Raw genomic sequence first — 27,662 nt, 5'->3', positions numbered from 1 at the left:
AATGAACAGCAGCGAGGGAAATTAGCTCAAATAGTAGAGCGCTCGATCAGGCCATTGGAATCATCACCAGAAGCGACGTAACCATCTGGGAGAAGGATAGCGTTTTGGTCAAGTGGAAGCTGGTGGACTTAAGGTTGAAGCAGCTAGGTTTAATCTCGGATCGCTGGATTCAGAGTCCAGAGTGCTAACCATTACACCATGGAACCTCGAGATTGCTGATTGCTGCTGCCCGGGCGGAAGAGAATGTTTAAAAAAAAAAAAAACAGCCTTGGAGGAAAGTAGCAGAATGTCAATCCAAAGTGGTGCCAATTTGCATTGTTTCTGAGTAACTCGTCATTCGGCATGCAGGGCTCCTCACACGTTTACTGGAGCAGGACCAGGTAGGTCCTTCAAAAGAAAAGCGCGATATTCCAGGTAATTTGATGACTAAATGGCGGGCAGGGCAAAGAGGCCACCACAGAGCAGATGTGATCTTTTATTATATTTTTTGACCACGTCGAAAAATCGGCCAATTTATGGCACCGAGGGGAATTAGCTCAAGTGGTAGAGCGCTCGCTGCGCAAAGGAAGGGGCCCAATCTTCTCGCTCACTCGCAAGCGAACAAGTCGCAAAAAACGGAAAAATGCGACAAATTTCGCTTGCAGTAGTGTTCGCGGCTTTGTGACTGTGCATAATGTGGTATTTTGGTTGCATATTGCATGTCATTCTAAATGTCATTTTTTGCGTGCTGGATTCGAACACACGATCTGTGTAACACAATATCCAATCAGTGTCGGTTTCAGCGGAGCCAATCAGCTGCGCTCTTGTTGAAATTTTACTGACGTAACACAGGCAATTATATTGATATTACTATTATTATGTGGATATTGTTCTTAAAAAGCTTATTACGTTAGTTAAAAATGAATAAAAATGTTTCAATTAAACATATGTATGCATGCTTATGTATATATATTATATATATATATATATATATATATATATATATTATATTTCTTTATGTAATAATAACTTTAAATGAATGCACACAAAAACAAGTAATATGCAAAATGGTTTATTAAAATGAATACAAATATATAAATTGTAAAACAATGTAAAAAAACTAAATAAAAACATGTCTTAATATATAAACTATATAATATACAATAAATAAAAACAATACAATATATATTTATTTATTATGCACATATAATATATTAAAACAATACTATATATAAATATATTTATTTATTATACTCATTATATAAAAACAATACTCTATATATATATATATATATATTTATTTTTATACACACAATATATTAAACAATAATATGAATAAATAATAAAATGCAAGAGTGGGGGCACGTAATAGATAAAATATAGCTTTTAAGCAATGTATAAAATGTTATTTTTTTAAGAAATATAAATATATTTTTACATAAAATGCAAATAAGTACACACAATTAAATAAGTACACACAAGACAAAATAAGAGTGGGCCTATGTAATATAAAAGTCTATAAAGTCTATAAAGTGCTACTTTAAAAGGCTACATATTAACACACAAAAATTAAATAAAATGAGGGAAAGAGAGAGTACCCATGTAACATTTACAAAAATATATACAGCAATTTGTACTTTATTCTGGAGCTGGAGTTTGTCCTTTATTTTGCTGGCGCTGTTCTGCCAACCAGTCCTCTAAGGATTTGCCATTTGAAGTTTGCAGACAAAATGTGGCATTACCAAATCGGCTATGGCCAAACTCCTTAGTCTTGGGTTTCCCACATTTGCTGCAAACATTAAAAGTAACCGCACGCACATACTTCCTTTTGTGGACTCCACTTTCCTTCTCCTGTTCCCGTCTGCGCCTGTTCCTCTGGGTGTAACGGGACACAGGAACAGCAGGCGCAGGTGGAGCAGGTGCAGGTGGAGGAACAGCAGGTGCAGGTGGAGCAGGTGCAGGTGGAGGAACAGCAGGTGCAGGTGAAGCTGGGACTGTACTGGATGTTGGTGCAGCAAATGATGGAATCACCATTGACACACTCATGTCTGGGTTAAAAACAAGTGTGCCAAACAATGATCCAGGTCCTGAAATGGGCTTCACAACACCTGGTGCTGTGGGGGGTGGTGCAATGGGGCACACCGTGCTGGGGGCCGGTGGAAAGGAGCACACCGTGGTGGGGGCAGACACAATGGGGCGCACTGTGGTGGGGGCCGGCGCAATAGGGCGCACTGTGGTGGAGGCTGGTATGATGGGGCACACTGTGGTGGAGGCTGGCGAGATGGGACGCACTGTGGTGAAGGTCGGTCTGACGGGGCACACCATGGTAGGGGCCGGTGCAATGTGGCAGACTGTGGTGGGGGTTTGCGCGATGGGGCATACCGTCGTGGGGGCCGGTGGGAAGGAGCACACCGTGGTGGCATCTGGCAGGAAAGAGCAAACTGTGGTGGTTGCTGAAGCAGACTTTCGTCCAGGTCGAAGAAGAGGTGCCTGTCCTTCTTTATTTGGAGGAAAAACAAACTGGTGTTTGGGGCCTGATGTTGACGGTGCCTCGTCCAATTTTTCCCTCGGCAAAGGAAGCTGCGTATCTGCCACAGCAATTGGATTAAGTGGAGTCAGTCCCTGAGTGAGTACACTCATTTCCTTATCCTTTTGCCTCCGTTGAAACCTGATAATAAATGATATGTATTATTCATATATATTAATTTAGAAAAATTCAGGTAATTTAAAGAAAATAATGTGCTTTGCTTACCACTGAATGAGCGTCTTCTGGTTTAGCTCAAAAAGCTGGATCACTGTTTCATCCATCAGCCTGCGACTGCCAAGCACCAGATCCCGGATGTGGTGGTAATCGGTCAGTATTTTAGACCACCTGGGGGTGCGAACACCAGCCTTCTTGGAAGTGGACTTGTGTACGGCACACAGCTTTGTACAAATGGCCTCAACCAAGCGGCTGGTGCTAGGCCACTGTGCTGGACCCCCAGGATGTCCAATCAGACAACGTTTGACGCTCTCCACACCTGGAGTGACTCCGGAGCGCTTCGGTGCCTTAAAGCGCCCATGCGTCAGCTGAGGCTGATGTCGAGGCTGGTAGTTGATGCGCTGTTTATCAACATCCAGGAGAGCTGTCCACAGCTGGATGGCCTCTGTCACCTGCAGGTCAGTGAGGTAAGGAGCCTCACGAAGACCCACCAAATAAGCAGCCAGATCCTGGACCTTGTCCCACCCAGCAATGCCATCAGGTCCAATGACTACTCCCTGGTAAATACAGAATAAATTTAGTATATGTGGAATAAAAAAAGACTAAATCAAATTAAGTTCTTAATGTATCTTACCTGAGCCTCAACAGAGAGACTGTCTCCAGAGTCGGATGGCTGTGACGGCACTGAGGGGGCTCGGCTAGGAAGCTGTCCTTCTCCACCAGCTGATGTGGACGGCTCAGCCAGTGATGCTGGGGACTGAGGCAGAGGCGAAGATGAGGGGCTGTTACTGAGATCACGGCAGGGGTCATCCTCATACAGCACTGGAACTGTGATGTCCTCCATGATCTCCTCCTCGAACCCCTCATCTTGTAGATCCTCGTCATCTACTTCCTCCACCAGCCTGTCTTCCTCCTCTGGGTTCTGGAGCACCGGAGTCAGGGTTTTGCCGGTCTGGCTGTAAAGGTACTCTATTCCCAGCAATTCACCTTAAAGAATAAAACAATAAAAAAAACATATATTAAATAAAACTAATAATAAAGTAAATATTTAGATAAACATTTTGTGAAGTACATTAAAGCTTAATAAATCACTTATATAACAACTAGTTAATGAATTTCTTGCCTGTATATGCTCCAGGAGGGTGATAACGGTTATCCCAGGGCTTCCCCAAGACTGCTCGGCTAAGCCTGTCCACAGCCTCTCTCATGGCACTGCCATATGACCGTATGGAGGATGCTCCTTTTATGGTGCTTTCCATCCGGTCATCATTCCAGCGCATCAAGCCCTCAAGGAGATAGGCCTGAAAATGCGCATCACTGGCACTGGTCCCTGGAAATTAAAATAGTTAAAAATATGTGAAGAATTAATTAACATGTTATTAGGTTATGTACTAACATTTAAATTATTGTCATTATAAACAGAGTTACTTGTCAGGCAAGACAGCTTTGTCAATGCTGATAACATCACAAATGTTATTTAAATGTTTAATAATGTTACATTAAAGCAATGGAAGTTATCACAGTGCTTATATGTTTTACAAAATAAAACGATCCAAATGTATGTAATACCTGGAATAAAACGGTTTAGGTGGAGGTGGAAGGACTCCAAAGATGTAGAGCCACGGGCACACCTGTAACAACACAGCTCCACACTGCCTTTCTTCAGTGTCCCTGTCTTCATGTACAGTGGAAAGTTCTCTGGGTCTTGAATGCACTGTATATGCTTCTGCTGTTCCTTCCATATCTGCTGGATCCGTTCGTGGTCCAGCAGAGGAACACCCAGAGTGTCCTTCCCATGCTCGCTGTCAAAATGGTCCAACAGCTTTCCAATCAGACAGGTGGTCTCCTCCACACCTCTGGTCCTCCTACGGCAGTGCAGTGCTAGCTCCCTCCGGTTTATGCGAGCACTGAGAGCCGTTTGTGAAATGTGGCCAGTCTTTTTTGCCGCCAGCTCACCTTCCTTTGCCTGGCGAAGAGCGGCCACATCTTCTGGATCCCACTGAAAGATGCACGTGGACAGACGTGCCATGAAGATGCCGTAGAGCGGATGAGCTTCTGTCGTGACACCTGCAGCAAACCGGCGCATAAAATGCCAGATGTCAAGGCGCACTTCAAGCTCATCCCACTCCCGAAACATGATCTTCACCGGAGACTGGCCGTGCTGACTGCAGCAATCTCTGTCCACGTACATTACTTTCGGGGCTGCCTCTCCTGCCTCCCGGTAACGCTTCATCAGCCCGGCCGCCATTGGGTCCAGTCCATGACCCTCGGCAGCTGACAGCACAGAGACAAGGACTTGACCGTGTTCGTTCCCCACATTAGTGCACCAGGCAGCTGTTCCCGCAGCAGCACCTGCAAGTTTCTTTGTGATCTATTAGGAAAAATAAAACTGTGTTAAATATGTACGCACACATATCCATATCTGGCAAATGTCTGGATATAAACATACCTTTTTTGTGGAGTTCATCTTTAGAACACAGCCAAAGACGGAGGTGATTTTGGCTTTGACCTCGTGCAGTCGCCCCAGAACATCCCTGGCATAGACGGCTAACAGCCACTTAGGTTTGGGTATGGCAGGTAAGAGGGGAGGCTCAGCAAACACAGGAGGTTGCACAAGGGAGGACCTTGTGAATGGTTCACAGGCAGTCAGGTACTGCAAGACTCGCTGTGTCCATGCCTCACTGTGTTGCTCCATCAGCTTTTTGAAAAGCTGAGTCACACTGTTGCCCAGTGTCCTCTCCCTCATCATCCTAACTACCCGGTTGTCACATGAGTATCTAAGGAAACAACATTATAATCAGGGAAATGCTTTGTTTGCTAAAAATTAACACAATTAAAACATTGGCATTATGAATTACCTGTATGTCAGCAAAGCTGGGAACTGACTACGGTGGCCAATATCCAGCTGTCCTAAGATGTCCTCGGACCAGGCAGGATACTTCTTTTTGCACCGCTTGCACTCCAGATACTCAGTGGCAAGGTCGTACCAGCCGTCGATGTCGAGGACCTTGCGCACCGTGCGGTAAATTCCAGCAGCTGTTAGTCTGTGCTTACCGCAGCTTAGGCGAACACAGACAAGTGGAAACAACCACATCTTCAGCGGCATCCACAGAAAAAGTGGTCGGCAGAAGAAGAGGTCAGGAGAGGCAGGTGGCTGCGTGTTAATTAGAGGGGGCTGGGGAGGATACCACCAAAGCTTCAGCTGGGACACTAGCTCTGGCTTGCCGGTTTTTAAGTTTGTTTTAAATACAGTGTTCCGGATCCACTCATGCTGGAAAGGGGGAAGCTGATCTTTCCAGTGAACAGGAAGCTCAACTGGTGGCTGATGATGTTGAAGATCTGGTGTTTTTGCTGTTTCCGCTGATGGAGACGGATTGGCACAGGCCTCTGAGTGAATAGTAACAAACAATTTATGGTTAACAATATTATGATGACTGTTGCTTTTGATAGTAAGGTGCCACAAATTATGCCCATGAACAGCCAGTGAAGCAATAGTTTTGGATAAGTATTATTATTAATATGGGTATACTTAGAAATACAAGTTAAGAGAATGGTACTGTTAGGAAGCAAAGAAATTAGTGTGCACTTTATTGATGAAAGGGATATGGAATTAACACAATTCTCTGCGAATGAGAATCATATGAAATGGAGTAAGTAAAATGAGGCATGATTAGTATAAATTATTGAAGCACAAAGACATGAAGCATGCACACAGATACAGTAAGGAAAAACTGCTCAGCTGATAATGACAGCAATGAATCACCACCATCTAAGAGAGTGAGTAATGAAGAGCAAGCGACGTGGAAAAGTTATCTGATGAATGTTCAATAATGATTCGTTCGGAAACGCAAATAAATACACTGAAACCTTTGAACATCCTTAAGGTTTTGAAGAAGTGCACTCAAAGAATGCATCCCGCTTGAGGCATGATGTGACAACTCTGTACTGTAGATAAAAATTTGATTCATTATTTTTTGTAAAAAAAAATACTTAGTGTGTTTTCACAAAATATTCTTATAACATTTTCATTTGTGTCGTGTGCCACACCTGCAAAGAGCTGTGCTTCACATTGTGATGCAGCAAACACCAGTTCTTCATCATCTTCAGCTGTGGATCTGGAAGTGCCTGGAGCATAAATCTTAAAAATATTACTGTGAAAAATACACACAGCCAAATGTACAATACGATGGTGCTTACTTACCAGTAGTAAAAAGCTGCCTTTGGGCCATACGTTTGGCTGGGGGTTCTGCTGTAGGAGGAGATACAGTGGACTGCAGTTTTGGATCTGGAAACAGAAAGTTTGACATAACAATAAATAAACACATATATAACTGCTGTTGGGATAATTCTGTATCATGCTCAGTATTCACTCTTCTACTTACAGGGTTTAACAGGTGACATCAGTTTTTTTGCCAGCTGTGAAGGAGACAAGTGCTTGCCCCTTGCCAACAGCGATTTCACAGTGGCAGTCTGCTGTACACCTGTTTGGATGGCTGCAGGTGGAGGAGCAGGGACACTGGATGCTGCAGGTGGAGGTGCAGAGACACTGGATGCTGCAGGTGGAGGTGCAGAGGCAGCAGCAGAAGCCAGTCTTTTCAGGACATACGTCTTGAAAAGTGCCATGTTGGTTTTTGGCCTGGCATCTGCCTTAACCAGGTACCTGATGAGGGCTTGGGCCTCCTTGCTCTGGTCCTCAAACACATCTTTCATGGACCGGCCCTTAAAGTCACCAAACTCCACCATCAAGCACCCTGTATCTCCTTTTGCCCTGGCTTCTGCTTGCATTTCCTGTTTCCTCTGGTACTTCTCTACTTCTTCTGCAATCTCCCTGATGGAGGAAGTGTACTGAAGAAACAGGTGTTTGTTTTCTGACAAGGGTGTTGTCTGCAGCTTCTCATCAGAAATGCTAAGCACCAGGTACACCGCATACCCCAGAGCATGCTCTAGGAGCCATCTAAATCTTTGGCCCTGGTACTTGCCAAACTGAATCTTGCAGTGAGCCAGAACTAAAAACTGGTCACTGGAGTCTCCACCATTGCTGCTGACGAAAGCAGTGGCCTCTGCCAGCACCTCTTCCTTGGGTTTGGCCCTTCCAGACTCCCTGCTTACAAGGCGCTCTGCCTCTGCAGATGGCCCCAAGAGGAGTCTGCTTGATGTCGCTGATTGGCGGCGGAAAATCGGGTATGCGTACATTTTTTTCTGAAAAAAAAAAACATTAGAGAGAACATTACCTAGAGCAATCAGAAAGATACATGTACATTAAGTGTGAAACAATAATTTAACAAGGTAGATAATCCATATTATTGCAGTAGTAAATATGACCATGACCATAAAATGGACTTCTGGTGAATTTTCTACACATATGCCTAATATATGCATGGTAGTACAACTTAAAATCCATATAAATAAATGAGAAACAACAGAAATTAAAACATTAAGTTATAATATACACATTAAACTCTTAAGTCTTTACATTATGACTTTTATAAATAAAATGTTTGTACTTCAGCTATTTAATATAACTATTCTGTTGTGTAATATATCTGAAAACACAAGTAATAAAATAAACAAAATACAATATATGCTTATAATATTTTTACAATAGATTTATAAAATACAATACAATCTAATTACTAAATATATATCATATATTGTCATGAACAAGTGTTAAACTCAAATGTTTTTAAAGTTTGTGCAGTTGTCTTTATAAATATTACTTTGTTTTACCTAAAATAGAATTATTTTAAAAGTATAGAATTATTTGCTAAATTAAATGTTTAAGAAAAAACTGTTTAACTCTGTATTTCATGCAATTACATTATAAGTAACTGTAACTGTACATTTAAATACAGTAACGTTAGCTTTTTAGAGTGTACACCGCGATTATAGGGCCCAATATTGCTAGGTCGAATGGGGGCATTATTATTCTAAACAAATATCAGAACATTTTGTTTAATCATTTAACCAAATGGCGATGATTCCACCTTTTCTGATCACTAGCGACATGTTGCTCTGTATTTATCATGGGAAACATTACCGTTTTACAAGTTATGAAGAAAACATCTGCCGTAACGTTAACTTTCTGTCGATTGTAACTTATCATTTAACAGAAATACACACAGTATAATAAACTAATAATAAACTAATAATAAAGTAGCGTTACATCTGGCTTACCTGATTCAAAGATGACGATTATAATAAAAGCGTCGTGTGATTGGTCAAAAGTAAGCCATCGAGGAGAAACGCGATTGGTCAAACATACGTCACAGCAAAAAGAAATGCGATTGGTCAAAAGTAAGCCACTGAAGTGAAACGCGATTGGTCGAAATGACGTCAGCGCAAAGACAAACGTGATTGGTCAAAAGTAAGCCACAGGGGTTACACTCTATTGGTCAAAAGTAAGCCACCGAGGTGAGACGTGATTGGCTCATGTGGGCTTACTTTGGGCTTACTTTGGCTCTGTAGACGGGATGCTGCAGGCGCAAGCGAGAGGTAGCGGGATCGATGCCCGCATTCTCCACTTCTGTTTCCTTGCCTTTCACATTTCCTTCATTGCAAAGCTGGCGGCACCTTGAGGGTTGAAAGCAAAACTTCTTAGTTCAGCTTTGCCGGTTACTGCGTAGTACTTAGCATTGCAACACCTCAGAAGCCCTATCAAGTCACAGTTTTCTTTTATTCAGTGGCGCATCCGCAGTGGGACATCAAAGCGCTAAATATATAGCAGAGTGCTGTCGATCAGGCCATTGGAATCATCACCAGAAGCGACGTGACCATCTGGGAGAAGGATAGCGTTTTGGTCAAGTGGAAGCTGGTGGACTTAAGGTTGAAGCAGCTAGGTTTAAACTCGGATCGCTGGATTCAGAGTCCAGAGTGCTAACCATTACACCATGGAACCTCGAGATTGCTGATTGCTGCTGCCCGGGCGGAAGAGAATGAATAAAAAAAAAAAAACAGCCTTGGAGGAAAGTAGCAGAATGTCAATCCAAAGTGGTGCCAATTTGCATTGTTTCTGAGTAACTCGTCATTCGGCATGCAAGGCTCCTCACACGTTTACTGGAGCAGGACCAGGTAGGGCCTTCAAAAGAAAAGCGCGATATTCCAGGTAATTTGACGACTAAATGGCGGGCAGGGCAAAGAGGCCACCACAGAGCAGATGTGATCTTTTATTATATTTTTTGACCACGTCGAAAAATCGGCCAATTTATGTCACCGAGGGGAATTAGCTCAAGTGGTAGAGCGCTCGCTTAGCATGCGAGAGGTAGCGGGATCGATGCCCGCATTCTCCACTTCTGTTTCCTTGCCTTTCACATTTCCTTCATTGCAAAGCTGGCGGCACCTTGAGGGTTGAAAGCAAAACTTCTTAGTTCAGCTTTGCCGGTTACTGCGTAGTACTTAGCATTGCAACACCTCAGAAGCCCTATCAAGTCACAGTTTTCTTTTATTCAGTGGCGCATCCGCAGTGGGACATCAAAGCGCTAAATATATAGCAGAGTGCTGTCGATCAGGCCATTGGAATCATCACCAGAAGCGACGTGACCATCTGGGAGAAGGATAGCGTTTTGGTCAAGTGGAAGCTGGTGGACTTAAGGTTGAAGCAGCTAGGTTTAAACTCGGATCGCTGGATTCAGAGTCCAGAGTGCTAACCATTACACCATGGAACCTCGAGATTGCTGATTGCTGCTGCCCGGGCGGAAGAGAATGAATAAAAAAAAAAAACAGCCTTGGAGGAAAGTAGCAGAATGTCAATCCAAAGTGGTGCCAATTTGCATTGTTTCTGAGTAACTCGTCATTCGGCATGCAAGGCTCCTCACACGTTTACTGGAGCAGGACCAGGTAGGGCCTTCAAAAGAAAAGCGCGATATTCCAGGTAATTTGACGACTAAATGGCGGGCAGGGCAAAGAGGCCACCACAGAGCAGATGTGATCTTTTATTATATTTTTTGACCACGTCGAAAAATCGGCCAATTTATGTCACCGAGGGGAATTAGCTCAAGTGGTAGAGCGCTCGCTTAGCATGCGAGAGGAAGCGGGATCGATGCCCGCATTCTCCACTTCTGTTTCCTTGCCTTTCACATTTCCTTCATTGCAAAGCTGGCGGCACCTTGAGGGTTGAAAGCAAAACTTCTTAGTTCAGCTTTGCCGGTTACTGCGTAGTACTTAGCATTGCAACACCTCAGAAGCCCTATCAAGTCACAGTTTTCTTTTATTCAGTGGCGCATCCGCAGTGGGACATCAAAGCGCTAAATATATAGCAGAGTGCTGTCGATCAGGCCATTGGAATCATCACCAGAAGCGACGTGACCATCTGGGAGAAGGATAGCGTTTTGGTCAAGTGGAAGCTGGTGGACTTAAGGTTGAAGCAGCTAGGTTTAAACTCGGATCGCTGGATTCAGAGTCCAGAGTGCTAACCATTACACCATGGAACCTCGAGATTGCTGATTGCTGCTGCCCGGGCGGAAGAGAATGAATAAAAAAAAAAAACAGCCTTGGAGGAAAGTAGCAGAATGTCAATCCAAAGTGGTGCCAATTTGCATTGTGTCTGAGTAACTCGTCATTCGGCATGCAAGGCTCCTCACACGTTTACTGGAGCAGGACCAGGTAGGGCCTTCAAAAGAAAAGCGCGATATTCCAGGTAATTTGACGACTAAATGGCGGGCAGGGCAAAGAGGCCACCACAGAGCAGATGTGATCTTTTATTATATTTTTTGACCACGTCGAAAAATCGGCCAATTTATGTCACCGAGGGGAATTAGCTCAAGTGGTAGAGCGCTCGCTTAGCATGCGAGAGGTAGCGGGATCGATGCCCGCATTCTCCACTTCTGTTTCCTTGCCTTTCACATTTCCTTCATTGCAAAGCTGGCGGCACCTTGAGGGTTGAAAGCAAAACTTCTTAGTTCAGCTTTGCCGGTTACTGCGTAGTACTTAGCATTGCAACACCTCAGAAGCCCTATCAAGTCACAGTTTTCTTTTATTCAGTGGCGCATCCGCAGTGGGACATCAAAGCGCTAAATATATAGCAGAGTGCTGTCGATCAGGCCATTGGAATCATCACCAGAAGCGACGTGACCATCTGGGAGAAGGATAGCGTTTTGGTCAAGTGGAAGCTGGTGGACTTAAGGTTGAAGCAGCTAGGTTTAAACTCGGATCGCTGGATTCAGAGTCCAGAGTGCTAACCATTACACCATGGAACCTCGAGATTGCTGATTGCTGCTGCCCGGGCGGAAGAGAATGAATAAAAAAAAAAAACAGCCTTGGAGGAAAGTAGCAGAATGTCAATCCAAAGTGGTGCCAATTTGCATTGTTTCTGAGTAACTCGTCATTCGGCATGCAAGGCTCCTCACACGTTTACTGGAGCAGGACCAGGTAGGGCCTTCAAAAGAAAAGCGCGATATTTCAGGTAATTTGACGACTAAATGGCGGGCAGGGCAAAGAGGCCACCACAGAGCAGATGTGATCTTTTATTATATTTTTTGACTACGTCGAAAAATCGGCCAATTTATGTCACCGAGGGGAATTAGCTCAAGTGGTAGAGCGCTCGCTTAGCATGCGAGAGGTAGCGGGATCGATGCCCGCATTCTCCACTTCTGCTTCCTTGCCTTTCACATTTCCTTCATTGCAAAGCTGGCGGCACCTTGAGGGTTGAAAGCAAAACTTCTTAGTTCAGCTTTGCCGGTTCCTGCGTAGTACTTAGCATTGCAACACCTCAGAAGCCCTATCAAGTCACAGTTTTCTTTTATTCAGTGGCGCATCCGCAGTGGGACATCAAAGCGCTAAATATATAGCAGAGTGCTGTCGATCAGGCCATTGGAATCATCACCAGAAGCGACCATCTGGGACAGTGATCACCAAACTTGTTCCTGGAGGGCCGGTGTCCTGCAGATTTTAGTTCCAACCCTAATCAAACACACCTGACCAAGCTAATCAAGGTCTTACTGGGTATACTTGAAACATCCAGGCAGGTGTGTTGAGGCAAGATGGAGCTAAACCCTGCAGGGACACCAGCCCTCCACGACCAGGATTGGTGACCCCTGATCTGGGAGAAGGATATCGTTTTGGTCAAGTGGAAGCAGGTGGACTTAAGGGTGAAGCAGCTAGGTTTTTTGGATGAGTTTCGGTCACCTGACCTTCATGCCAAAAACAGAACTACCACACTGCTTTGCCGAAACCCAGGATCGAACCAGGGACCTTTAGATCTTCAGTCTAACGCTCTCCCAACTGAGCTATTTCGGCTTCGTTGACTCAGCTTTCCTGCAACATGCATGTCTGTGAGACCGATCAGAGCCTTAAAATGCCTCTGTGTCCTAAGACAGTAAAAGTTTGGCCAATACGGGGCTCGAACCCGCGACCTTGGCGTTATTAGCACCACGCTCTAACCAGCTGAGCTAACCGGCCACTTTCAGCTCACATTACTACAAAGCCCAGACTAACTGTCATTCTCCAGACTCCAAGGGATTAGCATGATATTGCAGCTTTTTTGAGCAGTGCTGGCAAAAAGCCAGGTTCCACCGAGATTTGAACTCGGATCGCTGGATTCAGAGTCCAGAGTGCTAACCATTACACCATGGAACCTTTAGGCTACTGAATGCTGCTGCCCGGGCGAAAGAGAATGAATAAAAAAAAAAACAGCCTTGGAGGAAAATAGCAGAATGTCAATCCAAGGCGGTGCCAATTTGCATTGTTTCTGAGTAACTCGTGATTCGGCATGCAGGGCTCCTCACACGTTTACTGGAGCAGGACCAGGTAGGGCCTTCAAAAGAAAAGCGCGATATTCCAGGTAATTTGACGACTAAATGGCGGGCAGGGCAAAGAGGCCACCACAGAGCAGATGTGATCTCTTATTTTATTTTTTGACCACGTCGAAAAAGCGGCCAATGAACAGCACCGAGGGAAATTAGCTCAAATAGTAGAGCGCTCGATCAGGCCATTGGAATCATCACCAGAAGCGACGTGACCATCTGGGAGAAGGATAGCGTTTTGGTCAAGTGGAAGCTGGTGGACTTAAGGTTGAAGCAGCTAGGTTTAAACTCGGATCGCTGGATTCAGAGTCCAGAGTGCTAACCATTACACCATGGAACCTCGAGATTGCTGATTGCTGCTGCCCGGGCGGAAGAGAATGAATAAAAAAAAAAAAAAAACAGCCTTGGAGGAAAGTAGCAGAATGTTAATCCAAAGTGGTGCCAATTTGCATTGTTTCTGAGTAACTCGTCATTCGGCATGCAGGGCTCCTCACACGTTTACTGGAGCAGGACCAGGTAGGGCCTTCAAAAGAAAAGCGCGATATTCCAGGTAATTTGACGACTAAATGGCGGGCAGGGCAAAGAGGCCACCACAGAGCAGATGTGATCTTTTATTATATTTTTTGACCACGTCGAAAAATCGGCCAATTTATGTCACTGAGGGGAATTAGCTCAAGTGGTAGAGCGCTCGGCCATACCACCCTGGGTACGCTAGAGGGAGTTAGTGTGCAAACAGGAAGTGAAAGGCTGCAGACGGGAGAGAAAGGCTCTCCTTTTCTTTTGTTGTTTTATTTAGTTTTTTTTGGGTGTTTAATATAGTTTAAGGAGTTATTATTTTTATTTTTGGAGTTTAAACCACCTGACAGCAGCACATGTGCTAGCTGGAAGGTGGTTATTCACTTTTTTTGCTTGGATTTTTTTGGGACAATGGAAAGCACAAAGGACAAAATCACTGGACTTTCGGGCAAAACAAGAGGAGAAAATAACACAGAGATGGATGGTGAAAAGCAAAGAGGAGACGACACGGGAGTACGAGAGGGAAAACAGATGGGAAACAACACAGCACGAGGAGGAGAAACAAACATGGCTAACATGGAACGACAAGAAAATCAGCAACAGGAAAGACAACATGAAAGGAGAGGAAAGAAGTACTTGAAGGAAGCAACTGTAATACTAAACGTGGACAAAGTAAAAGAGGTGAGAGTTTCAGACATTATTAAGGCGTTAACAGAAAAATGTGGACATGGGAGAATTTTGGCAATAAGACCGAGAAAGGACAAAGAATATGAAATAACTTTAGAAGAGGAAGAAACTTGTGACAAACTGATTGATGGACTAACAATAAATGAAGAGAACTGTGAAGTTAAAATGTTACAAAACAGAGACTATGTTGTCTCCTTTATGCACTTGCCTGTTTATCTGGAGGATAGTGTAATATTAGAAAAATTGGATGGATGGGGTGTTAGCCCCTTATCAAAAATTAAAAGGAGGACATATCCGGGCACTGAGATTGAGGATGGGACAAGGTTCATTAAGACACGGTTTCCCAAGGAGGTGGCTTCGCTTCCATATAGCACGAAGTTTGAAACGGCAGAAGGACCACAATATTTCCGGGTGATGCACAGCCACCAAGTTAAGACTTGTAGGCTGTGTATGAGCCCGGAGCATGTGATGAAGGACTGCCCAGACTTTAGGTGCTTTAAGTGCGAAGAAAGAGGACATTTTGCAAGAAACTGTGATGCAATTAAATGCCCGGAATGCCTCCAAATTTTAGCAAAATGTGAATGTTGGATGGAGGCAGAGGAAGGAGAAGAAAGAAACCAGATAAGCAGGCAAGTGCATAAAGTAAACAATGTAGAACAAAATGAAGGAGAAGAACAAGCTGGAGTTTTACAACCAAAAGACTTACCGAAAGAGAAACAAAATGGAAAAGAAATTCAAGAGGATAAGAAAATGCATGAGAGGAATAATGAAGATGACATTTTTTGTGAAGAAAGACATGAAGAAGAGAGAGGAAAAATGCAAAATGAAGCAAATGAAAGACTGATATTGGAAGAAAGGGAGAGGCAAACGCTTTTCAAAGAAAAGGAAAAAAGAGAAGAAGAGGATAATGAAAACATAGAAATGGAAACAATGGACAATTCTCAGATGTGTGGAGACAATGAGGTGAAGACTGGACAAAGAAATGAAGAAAAAAGTAATGAAATTGGAAGAGAAGAAGAAATTAAAATGGACAGAGAGGAGAGAAGAACAATTCGAAGAAGGACATTAAAGATTAAACCTAATCTAGAAAGTACAAAGAGAAAATTGACTACAAGAATGAAAAACATGAACAGATATGAAGTGTTAAAGGAAATGGAGGGAGATGATGAGTAATAATGATTTTTAGGTTTTTAATTTTATCTTTATTTCTTTTAATGGTTTTAAAATGTGTATCTTTTAATGCAAGAGGTATGATGGAAAAAGGGAAATTCGAGAAAATAAGAGAAAAATGTAAAAATAAGGACATGATAGTATTACAAGAAACAAACTGGAAAGATTATGTAATGGAAGATTTTAAAAAGAAGTGGGAGGGGGATATCTTATATAACAATGGTGATGGTAAATCTGGAAGAGGGGTGGCATTTTTATTAAAAAAAGATGTTTTTAATATTAAAAAAATCGTGTATAAAGACAATAATGGAAAGTGTTTAGTGATAGAAGTAAACTATGAAGGACAAGAAATGATTATAGCCAATATACATGCACCTACGGAAGAGAAAGATAAAAAAGAGTTTTTTAAGATTTTAAATAAGGTAATTGAGAGACATAAAAAAATAATAATGGTAGGAGATTTTAATACAGTTTTTAATAAACAAGACATGGCAGATGGAATGGTTTTTAAATCTGACACAGCAAGGAAAGAACTAAAGGAGATAATAAAAGAAAATAATTTAATAGACATATGGAGGGAAAATAACAAAGAAAAAAGAGAGTTTTCAAGGAGACAAATAGTTGGAGATTTTATATGTCAAACAAGAATAGATTTTATATTATGTACTAGGAATATTGAGAATTTTATAGAAAACATACAGTATGAAGAGAACAGTTTTAGTGATCATAAGCTCTTGCATTTTAAAGTGAATGTAGATAACATACAAAAAGGACCAGGAACTTGGATTTTAAACACAACCATTTTAAAAAATGAAGATTATGTTCAAAAAGTCAAAGAAATAATAGAGAAAGAAAAAGAAAATAGAATGTATGATGAAGATAAAAGGATATGGTGGGAAAACACAAAATACCAAATAAGAAAATACACAATCAAATATTGCGCAGTACTACAAAGATGTAAAAAGTATACAGAAAAAGAAGTTTAAAAATCCTTAGAAAAAGAATTAAACAAAGAAAATAAAGATATTGAAAAAATCAAAGAAATAGAGCAAAAATTAAGAGATTTAGAAGAAGACAAATATAAGGGGGCAATGTTGAGGAGCAGATCTAAATACACAGTAGAAGGGGAAAAATGCACGAAATTCTTTTTTGATTTAGAGAAGCAAAGAGGTAAAGCAGGAATACTAAAGGAAATTAAAGGGAGAAATGGAAAAATTGTGAAAGGAAACATAGAAATACTAGAAGAAATCAAACATTTTTATGAAGATCTTTTTGAAGCAAAAGGTATTGATGAAGAAAAAGAAAGGAAGATTCTAAATTATATAAAAGTAAAATTAGAAAAAGATGACAACAAAGAATGTGACAGAGAAATAGATGAAGAAGAGATTGAAATTGCAATAAATCAACTAAATAAAAAGAAAAGTCCAGGTATAGATGGAATAGGAAATGAATTTTATATTGTTTTTAAAGATATTTTAAAAGGAATACTAAAAGAAGTTTTTAAAGGAATTTTTAAATGTAAAGAGATGAATGAAAGAATGGGGATGGGATTAATGAAGTTAATATATAAAAGAAAAGGAGCAAAAACTGAATTACAAAATTATAGACCAATAACAATGTTAAATACAGATTTAAAGATTTTAGCAAAAGTTTTAGCGAATAGATTAAAGGAAGTAATGCCTAAATTAATTAAATCAAACCAAGCATATGCAATAAAAGGGAGAGATATTGCAGATGTAACAATGAGTATTAAAAGCACAATAGATTATATACAAGAAAAGAAGATGAATGGTTTTTTAATTAGTGTAGATTTTGAAAAGGCTTTTGACAGAGTAGAACATACTTACTTATTTGATGTGCTCAAAACATTTGGATTTGGAGAGAATTTTATTAATTGGATTAAAATTTTATATAAAGGGGCTTTAACAAAAGTAAAATGCAATGGTTTTTTAACAGATTGTTTTAAAATTACAAGATCAATTAGACAAGGATGTCCTCTTTCAGCGCTATTATATTCCCTAGTCGCAGAACCTTTAGGGTTAGCAATAAAACAAGAAACTAAAATTAAAGGAATAAAAATAGAAGAAGAGGAGGATGAAGGAAAAATATACCAGTATGCTGATGATACAACAATAATAGTGAAGGAGAAAAAGAGTGTAAAAGAAGCCATGAAAAAAGTACAGGAGTTTTGTAAGGGAACAGGAAGCAAAATAAATGAAAATAAAACACAATATATGAGGTTTGGTAAAGCAGATATTTTAACAGATTGTTTTCAATTTAGAGAAGTAGAAGAGCTGAAAATTTTAGGAATTTTAATTGGTAAAAATGAAAGAAAAGCAACAGAAAAGATGTGGGATGATCTAATAAGAGGAATAGAATCAAGATTAAATTTCTGGAGGATGAGAGAACTTTGCTTAAAGGGGAAAGCCTTAATTTTAAATGTTTTAATGACATCAAAGCTATGGTATAAATTATATGTAACAGAAATGCCATGTTGGATAGAAGGGAGATTGAAAACGTGTGTTCAAGATTTTTTATGGGAGGGGAAACCCCCAAGAATTGCGTACAATACAATAATTGGAGCAACAGAAGAAGGAGGGATAGGATTGATGGATATTAAACAAAGGAAGAATTGTCTTAGAATCAAAATAGTTAAAAAGCTTTTACAAGAGGAGAACTCAACAGAATGGAAAAAAGTTATGAAATATTTTTTAAACAAAGTTGGCAATTTTAACTTAGGAGAAGACATTCTTTGGTTAAAAACAAAAAACTGGATGACGGAAAAGTTACCAGGGTTTTATCAAGAAATTTTAAGTGCATGGGGGAAATTTTTAGACGGAGTATTTTATCAAGTAAAGGGAAGAGAAAACTTGTTAAATCAACCTTTGTTTTTAAATAAAAGTATTTTAAAAGAAGGGAAGGAACTATTTTTTAAAAAATGGATGGATGTAGGGATTTTAAGAATAAGGGATGTTCTTTATGAATTCAAAAAGGGATTTTTAACTAAGCAATATATAGTCGACTTAATGGAAGAAGCTAAAGAGGAATACAGTGTAAAGGAAATAGAAAATAAACTTGAAACGGTCAAAGGTGCCATACCAAAAGAATGGATTACAAGAATAGAAAATATGGAAGAAGGTGGGAATGAAAAAATCATACATGTCAATTTAAAAGGAAAGCTTTGTGATTTTAAAGATTGTTTACTGAAAGACTTTTATGTGTATTTTAGAGATAGTGTATTTCAAGAACCAATAGCAAATAACTTTTGGGTACAAAGATTGAATAGTGTGAAAAAGGAAAATATATGGAAAAACATGAGAGGGAAAATAATAGAAACAAGATTGGAATGTTTTGAATATTTTATAAGACACAAGGCAATTTTTACTGAGTGCATTTTAACAAAGATACAGAGAGAACCAAATGCAACATGTAAGGTATGTTTTCAAGAAGATGAAGGAATTTTACACCTGTTTTTATACTGTAAAGAATTAGAATGTTTTTACATGAAATGCCAAAAAATGCTAAAAGATTTATTAAAAGATTGGGATGAAGAACAATTGGAATGGAATACTCTAGTGATGTTCGGATGGAATATGGAAAACAAAAACAAAAAGTTTGTAAATCTTCTTATAATGATGATTAAAAAATGTGTGTGGGAAAGAAGAAATGTAGCAAAACAGGAAAAAGTTGTTTTAAATGTGTGGAATATACTAAAACGAAAAATGGAAAGTTACATAAAAAATCTGTACTGGTATTTTAAAGGAGAAGATATGTTACCAAGCTTTTATGATGTGTTTAATGATGAAGTGTATAATGTTTTAAATGGTTTAAAGTGGAAAATGCCCAAAGAGGATGTTATTTTATGAAGAATGTTTATTTTAATGTATTTGTTTTGTGAAATTTCTTGAAGTATTTGAATGTTAATGTGATAAGTTTTTGAATAAAGAAAAAAAAAAAAAAAAAAAAAAAAAAAAAAAAAAGAGCGCTCGCTTAGCATGCGAGAGGTAGCGGGATCGATGCCCGCATTCTCCACTTCTGTTTCCTTGCCTTTCACATTTCCTTCATTGCAAAGCTGGCGGCACCTTGAGGGTTGAAAGCAAAACTTCTTAGTTCAGCTTTGCCGGTTCCTGTGTAGTACTTAGCATTGCAACACCTCAGAAGCCCTATCAAGTCACAGTTTTCTTTTATTCAGTGGCGCATCCGCAGTGGGACATCAAAGCGCTAAATATATAGCAGAGTGCTGTCGATCAGGCCATTGGAATCATCACCAGAAGCGACCATCTGGGACAGTGATCACCAAACTTGTTCCTGGAGGGCCGGTGTCCTGCAGATTTTAGTTCCAACCCTAATCAAACACACCTGACCAAGCTAATCAAGGTCTTACTGGGTATACTTGAAACATCCAGGCAGGTGTGTTGAGGCAAGATGGAGCTAAACCCTGCAGGGACACCAGCCCTCCACGACCAGGATTGGTGACCCCTGATCTGGGAGAAGGATATCGTTTTGGTCAAGTGGAAGCAGGTGGACTTAAGGGTGAAGCAGCTAGGTTTTTTGGATGAGTTTCGGTCACCTGACCCTCATGCCAAAAACAGAACTACCACACTGCTTTGCCGAAACCCGGGATCGAACCAGGGACCTTTAGATCTTCAGTCTAACGCTCTCCCAACTGAGCTATTTCGGCTGCCTTGACTCAGCTTTCCTGCAACATGCATGTCTGCGAGACCGATCAGAGCCTTAAAATGACTCTGAGTCCTAAGACAGTAAAAGTTTGGCCAATACGGGGCTCGAACCCGTGACCTTGGCGTTATTAGCACCACGCTCTAACCAGCTGAGCTAACCGGCCACTTTCAGCTCACATTACTACAAAGGCCAGACTAACTGTCATTCTCCAGACTCCAAGGGATTAGCATGCTATTCCAGCTTTTTTGAGCAGTGCTGGCAAAAAGCCAGGTTCCACCGAGATTTGAACTCGGATCGCTGGATTCAGAGTCCAGAGTGCTAACCATTACACCATGGAACCTTTAGGCTAATGAATGCTGCTGCCCGGGCGGAAGAGAATGAATAAAAAAAAAAAACAGCCTTGGAGGAAAATAGCAGAATGTCAATCCAAGGCGGTGCCAATTTGCATTGTTTCTGAGTAACTCGTGATTCGGCATGCAGGGCTCCTCACACGTTTACTGGAGCAGGACCAGGTAGGGCCTTCAAAAGAAAAGCGCGATATTCCAGGTAATTTGACGACTAAATGGCGGGCAGGGCAAAGAGGCCACCACAGAGCAGATGTGATCTTTTATTTTATTTTTTGACCACGTCGAAAAAGCGGCCAATGAACTGCACCGAGGGAAATTAGCTCAAATAGTAGAGCGCTCGATCAGGCCATTGGAATCATCACCAGAAGCGACGTGACCATCTGGGAGAAGGATAGCGTTTTGGTCAAGTGGAAGCTGGTGGACTTAAGGTTGAAGCAGCTAGGTTTAAACTCGGATCGCTGGATTCAGAGTCCAGAGTGCTAACCATTACACCATGGAACCTCGAGAATACTGATTGCTGCTTCCCGGGCGGAAGAGAATGAATAAAAAAAAAAAACAGCCTTGGAGGAAAGTAGCAGAATGTCAATCCAAAGTGGTGCCAATTTGCATTGTTTCTGAGTAACTCGTCATTCGGCATGCAGGGCTCCTCACACGTTTACTGGAGCAGGACCAGGTAGGGCCTTCAAAAGAAAAGCGCGATATTCCAGGTAATTAGACGACTAAATGGCGGGCAGGGCAAAGAGGCCACCACAGAGCAGATGTGATCTTTTATTATATTTTTTGACCACGTCGAAAAATCGGCCAATTTATGTCACCAAGGGGAATTAGCTCAAGTGGTAGAGCGCTCGCTTAGCATGCGAGAGGTAGCGGGATCGATGCCCGCATTCTCCACTTCTGTTTCCTTGCCTTTCACATTTCCTTCATTGCAAAGCTGGCGGCACCTTGAGGGTTGAAAGCAAAACTTCTTAGTTCAGCTTTGCCGGTTCCTGCGTAGTACTTAGCATTGCAACACCTCAGAAGCCCTATCAAGTCACAGTTTTCTTTTATTCAGTGGCGCATCCGCAGTGGGACATCAAAGCGCTAAATATATAGCAGAGTGCTGTCGATCAGGCCATTGGAATCATCACCAGAAGCGACCATCTGGGACAGTGATCACCAAACTTGTTCCTGGAGGGCCGGTGTCCTGCAGATTTTAGTTCCAACCCTAATCAAACACACCTGACCAAGCTAATCAAGGTCTTACTGGGTATACTTGAAACATCCAGGCAGGTGTGTTGAGGCAAGATGGAGCTAAACCCTGCAGGGACACCAGCCCTCCACGACCAGGATTGGTGACCCCTGATCTGGGAGAAGGATATCGTTTTGGTCAAGTGGAAGCAGGTGGACTTAAGGGTGAAGCAGCTAGGTTTTTTGGATGAGTTTCGGTCACCTGACCCTCATGCCAAAAACAGAACTACCACACTGCTTTGCCGAAACCCGGGATCGAACCAGGGACCTTTAGATCTTCAGTCTAACGCTCTCCCAACTGAGCTATTTCGGCTGCGTTGACTCAGCTTTCCTGCAACATGCATGTCTGTGAGACCGATCAGAGCCTTAAAATGCCTCTGAGTCCTAAGACAGAAAAAGTTTGGCCAAAACGAGGCTCGAACCCTCGACCTTGGCGTTATTAGCACCACGCTCTAACCAGCTGAGCTAACCGGCCACTTTCAACTCACATTACTACAAAGCCCAGACTAACTGTCAATCTCCAGACTCCAAGGGATTAGCATGCTATTCCAGCTTTTTTGAGCAGTGCTGGCAAAAAGCCAGTTTCCACTGAGATTTGAACTCGGATCGCTGGATTCAGAGTCCAGAGTGCTAACCATTACACCATGGAACCTTTAGGCTACTGAATGCTGCTGCCCGGGCGGAAGAGAATGAATAAAAAAAAAAAACAGCCTTGGAGGAAAATAGCAGAATGTCAATCCAAGGCGGTGCCAATTTGCATTGTTTCTGAGTAACTCGTGATTCGGCATGCAGGGCTCCTCACACGTTTACTGGAGCAGGACCAGGTAGAACCTTCAAAAGAAAAGCGCGATATTCCAGGTAATTTGACGACTAAATGGCGGGCAGGACAAAGAGGCCACCACAGAGCAGATGTGATCTTTTATTTTATTTTTTGACCACGTCGAAAAAGCGGCCAATGAACAGCACCGAGGGAAATTAGCTCAAATAGTAGAGCGCTCGATCAGGCCATTGGAATCATCACCAGAAGCGACGTGACCATCTGGGAGAAGGATAGCGTTTTGGTCAAGTGGAAGCTGGTGGACTTAAGGTTGAAGCAGCTAGGTTTAATCTCGGATCGCTGGATTCAGAGTCCAGAGTGCTAACCATTACACCATGGAGCCTCGAGATTGCTGATTGCTGCTGCCCGGGCGGAAGAGAATGTTTAAAAAAAAAAAAAACAGCCTTGGAGGAAAGTAGCAGAATGTCAATCCAAAGTGGTGCCAATTTGCATTGTTTCTGAGTAACTCGTCATTCGGCATGCAGGGCTCCTCACACGTTTAATGGAGCAGGACCAGGTAGGTCCTTCAAAAGAAAAGCGCGATATTCCAGGTAATTTGACGACTAAATGGCGGGCAGGGCAAAGAGGCCACCACAGAGCAGATGTGATCTTTTATTATATTTTTTGACCACGTCGAAAAATCGGCCAATTTATGGCACCGAGGGGAATTAGCTTAAGTGGTAGAGCGCTCGCTTAGCATGCGAGAGGTAGTGGGATCGATGCCCGCATTCTCCACTTCTGTTTCCTTGCCTTTCACATTTCCTTCATTGCAAAGCTGGCGGCACCTTGAGGGTTGAAAGCAAAACTTCTTAGTTCAGCTTTGCCGGTTCCTGCGTAGTACTTAGCATTGCAACACCTCAGAAGCCCTATCAAGTCACAGTTTTCTTTTATTCAGTGGCGCATCCGCAGTGGGACATCAAAGCGCTAAATATATAGCAGAGTGCTGTCGATCAGGCCATTGGAATCATCACCAGAAGCGACCATCTGGGACAGTGATCACCAAACTTGTTCCTGGAGGGCCGGTGTCCTGCAGATTTTAGTTCCAACCCTAATCAAACACACCTGACCAAGCTAATCAAGGTCTTACTGGGTATACTTGAAACATCCAGGCAGGTGTGTTGAGGCAAGATGGAGCTAAACCCTGCAGGGACACCAGCCCTCCACGACCAGGATTGGTGACCCCTGATCTGGGAGAAGGATATCGTTTTGGTCAAGTGGAAGCAGGTGGACTTAAGGGTGAAGCAGCTAGGTTTTTTGGATGAGTTTCGGTCACCTGACCCTCATGCCAAAAACAGAACTACCACACTGCTTTGCCGAAACCCGGGATCGAACCAGGGACCTTTAGATCTTCAGTCTAACGCTCTCCCAACTGAGCTATTTCGGCTGCGTTGACTCAGCTTTCCTGCAACATGCATGTCTGTGAGACAGATCAGAGCCTTAAAATGCCTCTGTGTCCTAAGACAGTAAAAGTTTGGCCAATACGGGGCTTGAACCCGCGACCTTGGCGTTATTAGCACCACGCTCTAACCAGCTGAGCTAACCGGCCACTTTCAGCTCACTTTGCTACAAAGCCCAGACTAACTGTCATTCTCCAGACTCCAAGGGATTAGCATAATATTCCAGCTTTTTTGAGCAGTGCTGGCAAAACGCCAGGTTCCACCGAGATTTGAACTCGGATCGCTGGATTCAGAGTCCAGAGTGCTAACCATTACACCATGGAACCTCGAGATTGCTGATTGCTGCTGCCCGGGCGGAAGAGAATGAATAAAAAAAAAAAAACAGCCTTGGAGGAAAATAGCAGAATGTCAATCCAAGGCGGTGCCAATTTGCATTGTTTCTGAGTAACTCGTGATTCGGCATGCAGGGCTCCTCACACGTTTACTGGAGCAGGACCAGGTAGGGCCTTCAAAAGAAAAGCGCGATATTCCAGGTAATTTGACGACTAAATGGCGGGCAGGGCAAAGAGGCCACCACAGAGCAGATGTGATCTCTTATTTTATTTTTTGACCATGTCGAAAAAGCGGCCAATGAACAGCAGCGAGGGAAATTAGCTCAAATAGTAGAGCGCTCGATCAGGCCATTGGAATCATCACCAGAAGCGACGTAACCATCTGGGAGAAGGATAGCGTTTTGGTCAAGTGGAAGCTGGTGGACTTAAGGTTGAAGCAGCTAGGTTTAATCTCGGATCGCTGGATTCAGAGTCCAGAGTGCTAACCATTACACCATGGAACCTCGAGATTGCTGATTGCTGCTGCCCGGGCGGAAGAGAATGTTTAAAAAAAAAAAAAAACAGCCTTGGAGGAAAGTAGCAGAATGTCAATCCAAAGTGGTGCCAATTTGCATTGTTTCTGAGTAACTCGTCATTCGGCATGCAGGGCTCCTCACACGTTTAATGGAGCAGGACCAGGTAGGTCCTTCAAAAGAAAAGCGCGATATTCCAGGTAATTTGATGACTAAATGGCGGGCAGGGCAAAGAGGCCACCACAGAGCAGATGTGATCTTTTATTATATTTTTTGACCACGTCGAAAAATCTGCCAATTTATGGCACCGAGGGGAATTAGCTCAAGTGGTAGAGCGCTCGCTTAGCATGCGAGAGGTAGCGGGATCGATGCCCGCATTCTCCACTTCTGTTTCCTTGCCTTTCACATTTCCTTCATTGCAAAGCTGGCGGCACCTTGAGGGTTGAAAGCAAAACTTTTTAGTTCAGCTTTGCCGGTTCCTGTGTAGTACTTAGCATTGCAACACCTCAGAAGCCCTATCAAGTCACAGTTTTCTTTTATTCAGTGGCGCATCCGCAGTGGGACATCAAAGCGCTAAATATATAGCAGAGTGCTGTCGATCAGGCCATTGGAATCATCACCAGAAGCGACCATCTGGGACAGTGATCACCAAACTTGTTCCTGGAGGGCCGGTGTCCTGCAGATTTTAGTTCCAACCCTAATCAAACACACCTGACCAAGCTAATCAAGGTCTTACTGGGTATACTTGAAACATCCAGGCAGGTGTGTTGAGGCAAGATGGAGCTAAACCCTGCAGGGACACCAGCCCTCCACGACCAGGATTGGTGACCCCTGATCTGGGAGAAGGATATCGTTTTGGTCAAGTGGAAGCAGGTGGACTTAAGGGTGAAGCAGCTAGGTTTTTTGGATGAGTTTCGGTCACCTGACCCTCATGCCAAAAACAGAACTACCACACTGCTTTGCCGAAACCCGGGATCGAACCAGGGACCTTTAGATCTTCAGTCTAACGCTCTCCCAACTGAGCTATTTCGGCTGCGTTGACTCAGCTTTCCTGCAACATGCATGTCTGTGAGACCGATCAGAGCCTTAAAATGCCTCTGAGTCCTAAGACAGTAAAAGTTTGGCCAATACGGGGCTCAAACCCGCGACCTTGGCGTTATTAGCACCACGCTCTAACCAGCTGAGCTAACCGGCCACTTTCAGCTCACATTACTACAAAGCCCAGACTAACTGTCATTCTCCAGACTCCAAGGGATTAGCATGATATTGCAGCTTTTTTGAGCAGTGCTGGCAAAAAGCCAGGTTCCACCGAGATTTGAACTCGGATCGCTGGATTCAGAGTCCAGAGTGCTAACCATTACACCATGGAACCTTTAGGCTACTGACTGCTGCTGCCCGGGCGGAAGAGAATGAATAAAAAAAAAAAAACAGCCTTGGAGGAAAATAGCAGAATGTCAATCCAAGGCGGTGCCAATTTGCATTGTTTCTGAGTAACTCGTGATTCGGCATGCAGGGCTCCTCACACGTTTACTGGAGTAGGACCAGGTAGGGCCTTCAAAAGAAAAGCGCGATATTCCAGGTAATTTGACGACTAAATGGCGGGCAGGGCAAAGAGGCCACCACAGAGCAGATGTGATCTCTTATTTTATTTTTTGACCACATCGAAAAAGCGGCCAATGAACAGCACCGAGGGAAATTAGCTCAAATAGTAGAGCGCTCGATCAGGCCATTGGAATCATCACCAGAAGCGACGTGACCATCTGGGAGAAGGATAGCGTTTTGGTCAAGTGGAAGCTGGTGGACTTAAGGTTGAAGCAGCTAGGTTTAAACTCGGATCGCTGGATTCAGAGTCCAGAGTGCTAACCATTACACCATGGAACCTCGAGATTGCTGATTGCTGCTGCCCGGGCAGAAGAGAATTAATAAAAAAAAAAAAAAACAGCCTTGGAGGAAAGTAGCAGAATGTCAATCCAAAGTGGTGCCAATTTGCATTGTTTCTGAGTAACTCGTCATTCGGCATGCAGGGCTCCTCACACGTTTACTGGAGCAGGACCAGGTAGGGCCTTCAAAAGAAAAGCGCGATATTCCAGGTAATTTGACGACTAAATGGCGGGCAGGGCAAAGAGGCCACCACAGAGCAGATGTGATCTTTTATTATATTTTTTGACCACGTTGAAAAATCGGCCAATTTATGTCACCGAGGGGAATTAGCTCAAGTGGTAGAGCGCTCGCTTAGCATGCGAGAGGTAGCGGGATCGATGCCCGCATTCTCCACTTCTGCTTCCTTGCCTTTCACATTTCCTTCATTGCAAAGCTGGCGGCACCTTGAGGGTTGAAAGCAAAACTTCTTAGTTCAGCTTTGCCGGTTCCTGCGTAGTACTTAGCATTGCAACACCTCAGAAGCCCTATCAAGTCACAGTTTTCTTTTATTCAGTGGCGCATCCGCAGTGGGACATCAAAGCGCTAAATATATAGCAGAGTGCTGTCGATCAGGCCATTGGAATCATCACCAGAAGCGACCATCTGGGACAGTGATCACCAAACTTGTTCCTGGAGGGCCG

The 27,662-nt window shown here is 42.7% G+C and overlaps 20 non-coding genes across 20 annotated transcripts; 7 read left to right on the top strand and 13 right to left on the bottom strand.

The window, feature by feature from the left end:
• Positions 1 to 9,893: 9,893 nt before the first annotated feature.
• On the top strand, positions 9,894 to 9,966 carry trnaa-agc (transfer RNA alanine (anticodon AGC)). Its single transcript has one exon. It is a non-coding gene; the product is annotated as a tRNA-Ala (tRNA).
• Positions 9,967 to 10,658: 692 nt separating this feature from the next.
• trnaa-agc (transfer RNA alanine (anticodon AGC)) lies at positions 10,659 to 10,731 on the top strand. The gene has a single exon. It is a non-coding gene; the product is annotated as a tRNA-Ala (tRNA).
• A 692-nt stretch (positions 10,732 to 11,423) lies between these two features.
• Positions 11,424 to 11,496, top strand: trnaa-agc (transfer RNA alanine (anticodon AGC)). Its single transcript has one exon. It is a non-coding gene; the product is annotated as a tRNA-Ala (tRNA).
• Positions 11,497 to 12,188: 692 nt separating this feature from the next.
• trnaa-agc (transfer RNA alanine (anticodon AGC)) lies at positions 12,189 to 12,261 on the top strand. Its single transcript has one exon. It is a non-coding gene; the product is annotated as a tRNA-Ala (tRNA).
• Positions 12,262 to 12,837: 576 nt separating this feature from the next.
• trnaf-gaa (transfer RNA phenylalanine (anticodon GAA)) lies at positions 12,838 to 12,910 on the bottom strand. The gene has a single exon. It is a non-coding gene; the product is annotated as a tRNA-Phe (tRNA).
• Positions 12,911 to 12,998: 88 nt separating this feature from the next.
• trnai-aau (transfer RNA isoleucine (anticodon AAU)) lies at positions 12,999 to 13,072 on the bottom strand. Its single transcript has one exon. It is a non-coding gene; the product is annotated as a tRNA-Ile (tRNA).
• Positions 13,073 to 13,177: 105 nt separating this feature from the next.
• On the bottom strand, positions 13,178 to 13,249 carry trnaq-cug (transfer RNA glutamine (anticodon CUG)). The gene has a single exon. It is a non-coding gene; the product is annotated as a tRNA-Gln (tRNA).
• A 7,148-nt stretch (positions 13,250 to 20,397) lies between these two features.
• Positions 20,398 to 20,470, bottom strand: trnaf-gaa (transfer RNA phenylalanine (anticodon GAA)). Its single transcript has one exon. It is a non-coding gene; the product is annotated as a tRNA-Phe (tRNA).
• An 88-nt stretch (positions 20,471 to 20,558) lies between these two features.
• Positions 20,559 to 20,632, bottom strand: trnai-aau (transfer RNA isoleucine (anticodon AAU)). The gene has a single exon. It is a non-coding gene; the product is annotated as a tRNA-Ile (tRNA).
• A 105-nt stretch (positions 20,633 to 20,737) lies between these two features.
• On the bottom strand, positions 20,738 to 20,809 carry trnaq-cug (transfer RNA glutamine (anticodon CUG)). The gene has a single exon. It is a non-coding gene; the product is annotated as a tRNA-Gln (tRNA).
• Positions 20,810 to 21,634: 825 nt separating this feature from the next.
• Positions 21,635 to 21,707, top strand: trnaa-agc (transfer RNA alanine (anticodon AGC)). The gene has a single exon. It is a non-coding gene; the product is annotated as a tRNA-Ala (tRNA).
• A 576-nt stretch (positions 21,708 to 22,283) lies between these two features.
• On the bottom strand, positions 22,284 to 22,356 carry trnaf-gaa (transfer RNA phenylalanine (anticodon GAA)). Its single transcript has one exon. It is a non-coding gene; the product is annotated as a tRNA-Phe (tRNA).
• Positions 22,357 to 24,171: 1,815 nt separating this feature from the next.
• On the bottom strand, positions 24,172 to 24,244 carry trnaf-gaa (transfer RNA phenylalanine (anticodon GAA)). The gene has a single exon. It is a non-coding gene; the product is annotated as a tRNA-Phe (tRNA).
• Positions 24,245 to 24,332: 88 nt separating this feature from the next.
• trnai-aau (transfer RNA isoleucine (anticodon AAU)) lies at positions 24,333 to 24,406 on the bottom strand. Its single transcript has one exon. It is a non-coding gene; the product is annotated as a tRNA-Ile (tRNA).
• Positions 24,407 to 24,511: 105 nt separating this feature from the next.
• On the bottom strand, positions 24,512 to 24,583 carry trnaq-cug (transfer RNA glutamine (anticodon CUG)). The gene has a single exon. It is a non-coding gene; the product is annotated as a tRNA-Gln (tRNA).
• An 829-nt stretch (positions 24,584 to 25,412) lies between these two features.
• Positions 25,413 to 25,485, top strand: trnaa-agc (transfer RNA alanine (anticodon AGC)). The gene has a single exon. It is a non-coding gene; the product is annotated as a tRNA-Ala (tRNA).
• Positions 25,486 to 26,061: 576 nt separating this feature from the next.
• trnaf-gaa (transfer RNA phenylalanine (anticodon GAA)) lies at positions 26,062 to 26,134 on the bottom strand. Its single transcript has one exon. It is a non-coding gene; the product is annotated as a tRNA-Phe (tRNA).
• An 88-nt stretch (positions 26,135 to 26,222) lies between these two features.
• On the bottom strand, positions 26,223 to 26,296 carry trnai-aau (transfer RNA isoleucine (anticodon AAU)). The gene has a single exon. It is a non-coding gene; the product is annotated as a tRNA-Ile (tRNA).
• Positions 26,297 to 26,401: 105 nt separating this feature from the next.
• On the bottom strand, positions 26,402 to 26,473 carry trnaq-cug (transfer RNA glutamine (anticodon CUG)). The gene has a single exon. It is a non-coding gene; the product is annotated as a tRNA-Gln (tRNA).
• An 829-nt stretch (positions 26,474 to 27,302) lies between these two features.
• trnaa-agc (transfer RNA alanine (anticodon AGC)) lies at positions 27,303 to 27,375 on the top strand. Its single transcript has one exon. It is a non-coding gene; the product is annotated as a tRNA-Ala (tRNA).
• The last annotated feature ends 287 nt before the right edge of the window (positions 27,376 to 27,662 follow it).

The sequence above is a fragment of the Danio rerio genome, chromosome 3, assembly GCF_052040795.2.
Source record: "Danio rerio strain M-AB ecotype USA chromosome 3, GRCz13ab, whole genome shotgun sequence".
In the NCBI taxonomy this organism is placed as follows: Eukaryota; Metazoa; Chordata; class Actinopteri; order Cypriniformes; family Danionidae; genus Danio; species Danio rerio.
Note: the sequence above shows the minus strand (reverse complement) of the source record. Positions and strands in the feature narration are given on the sequence as shown.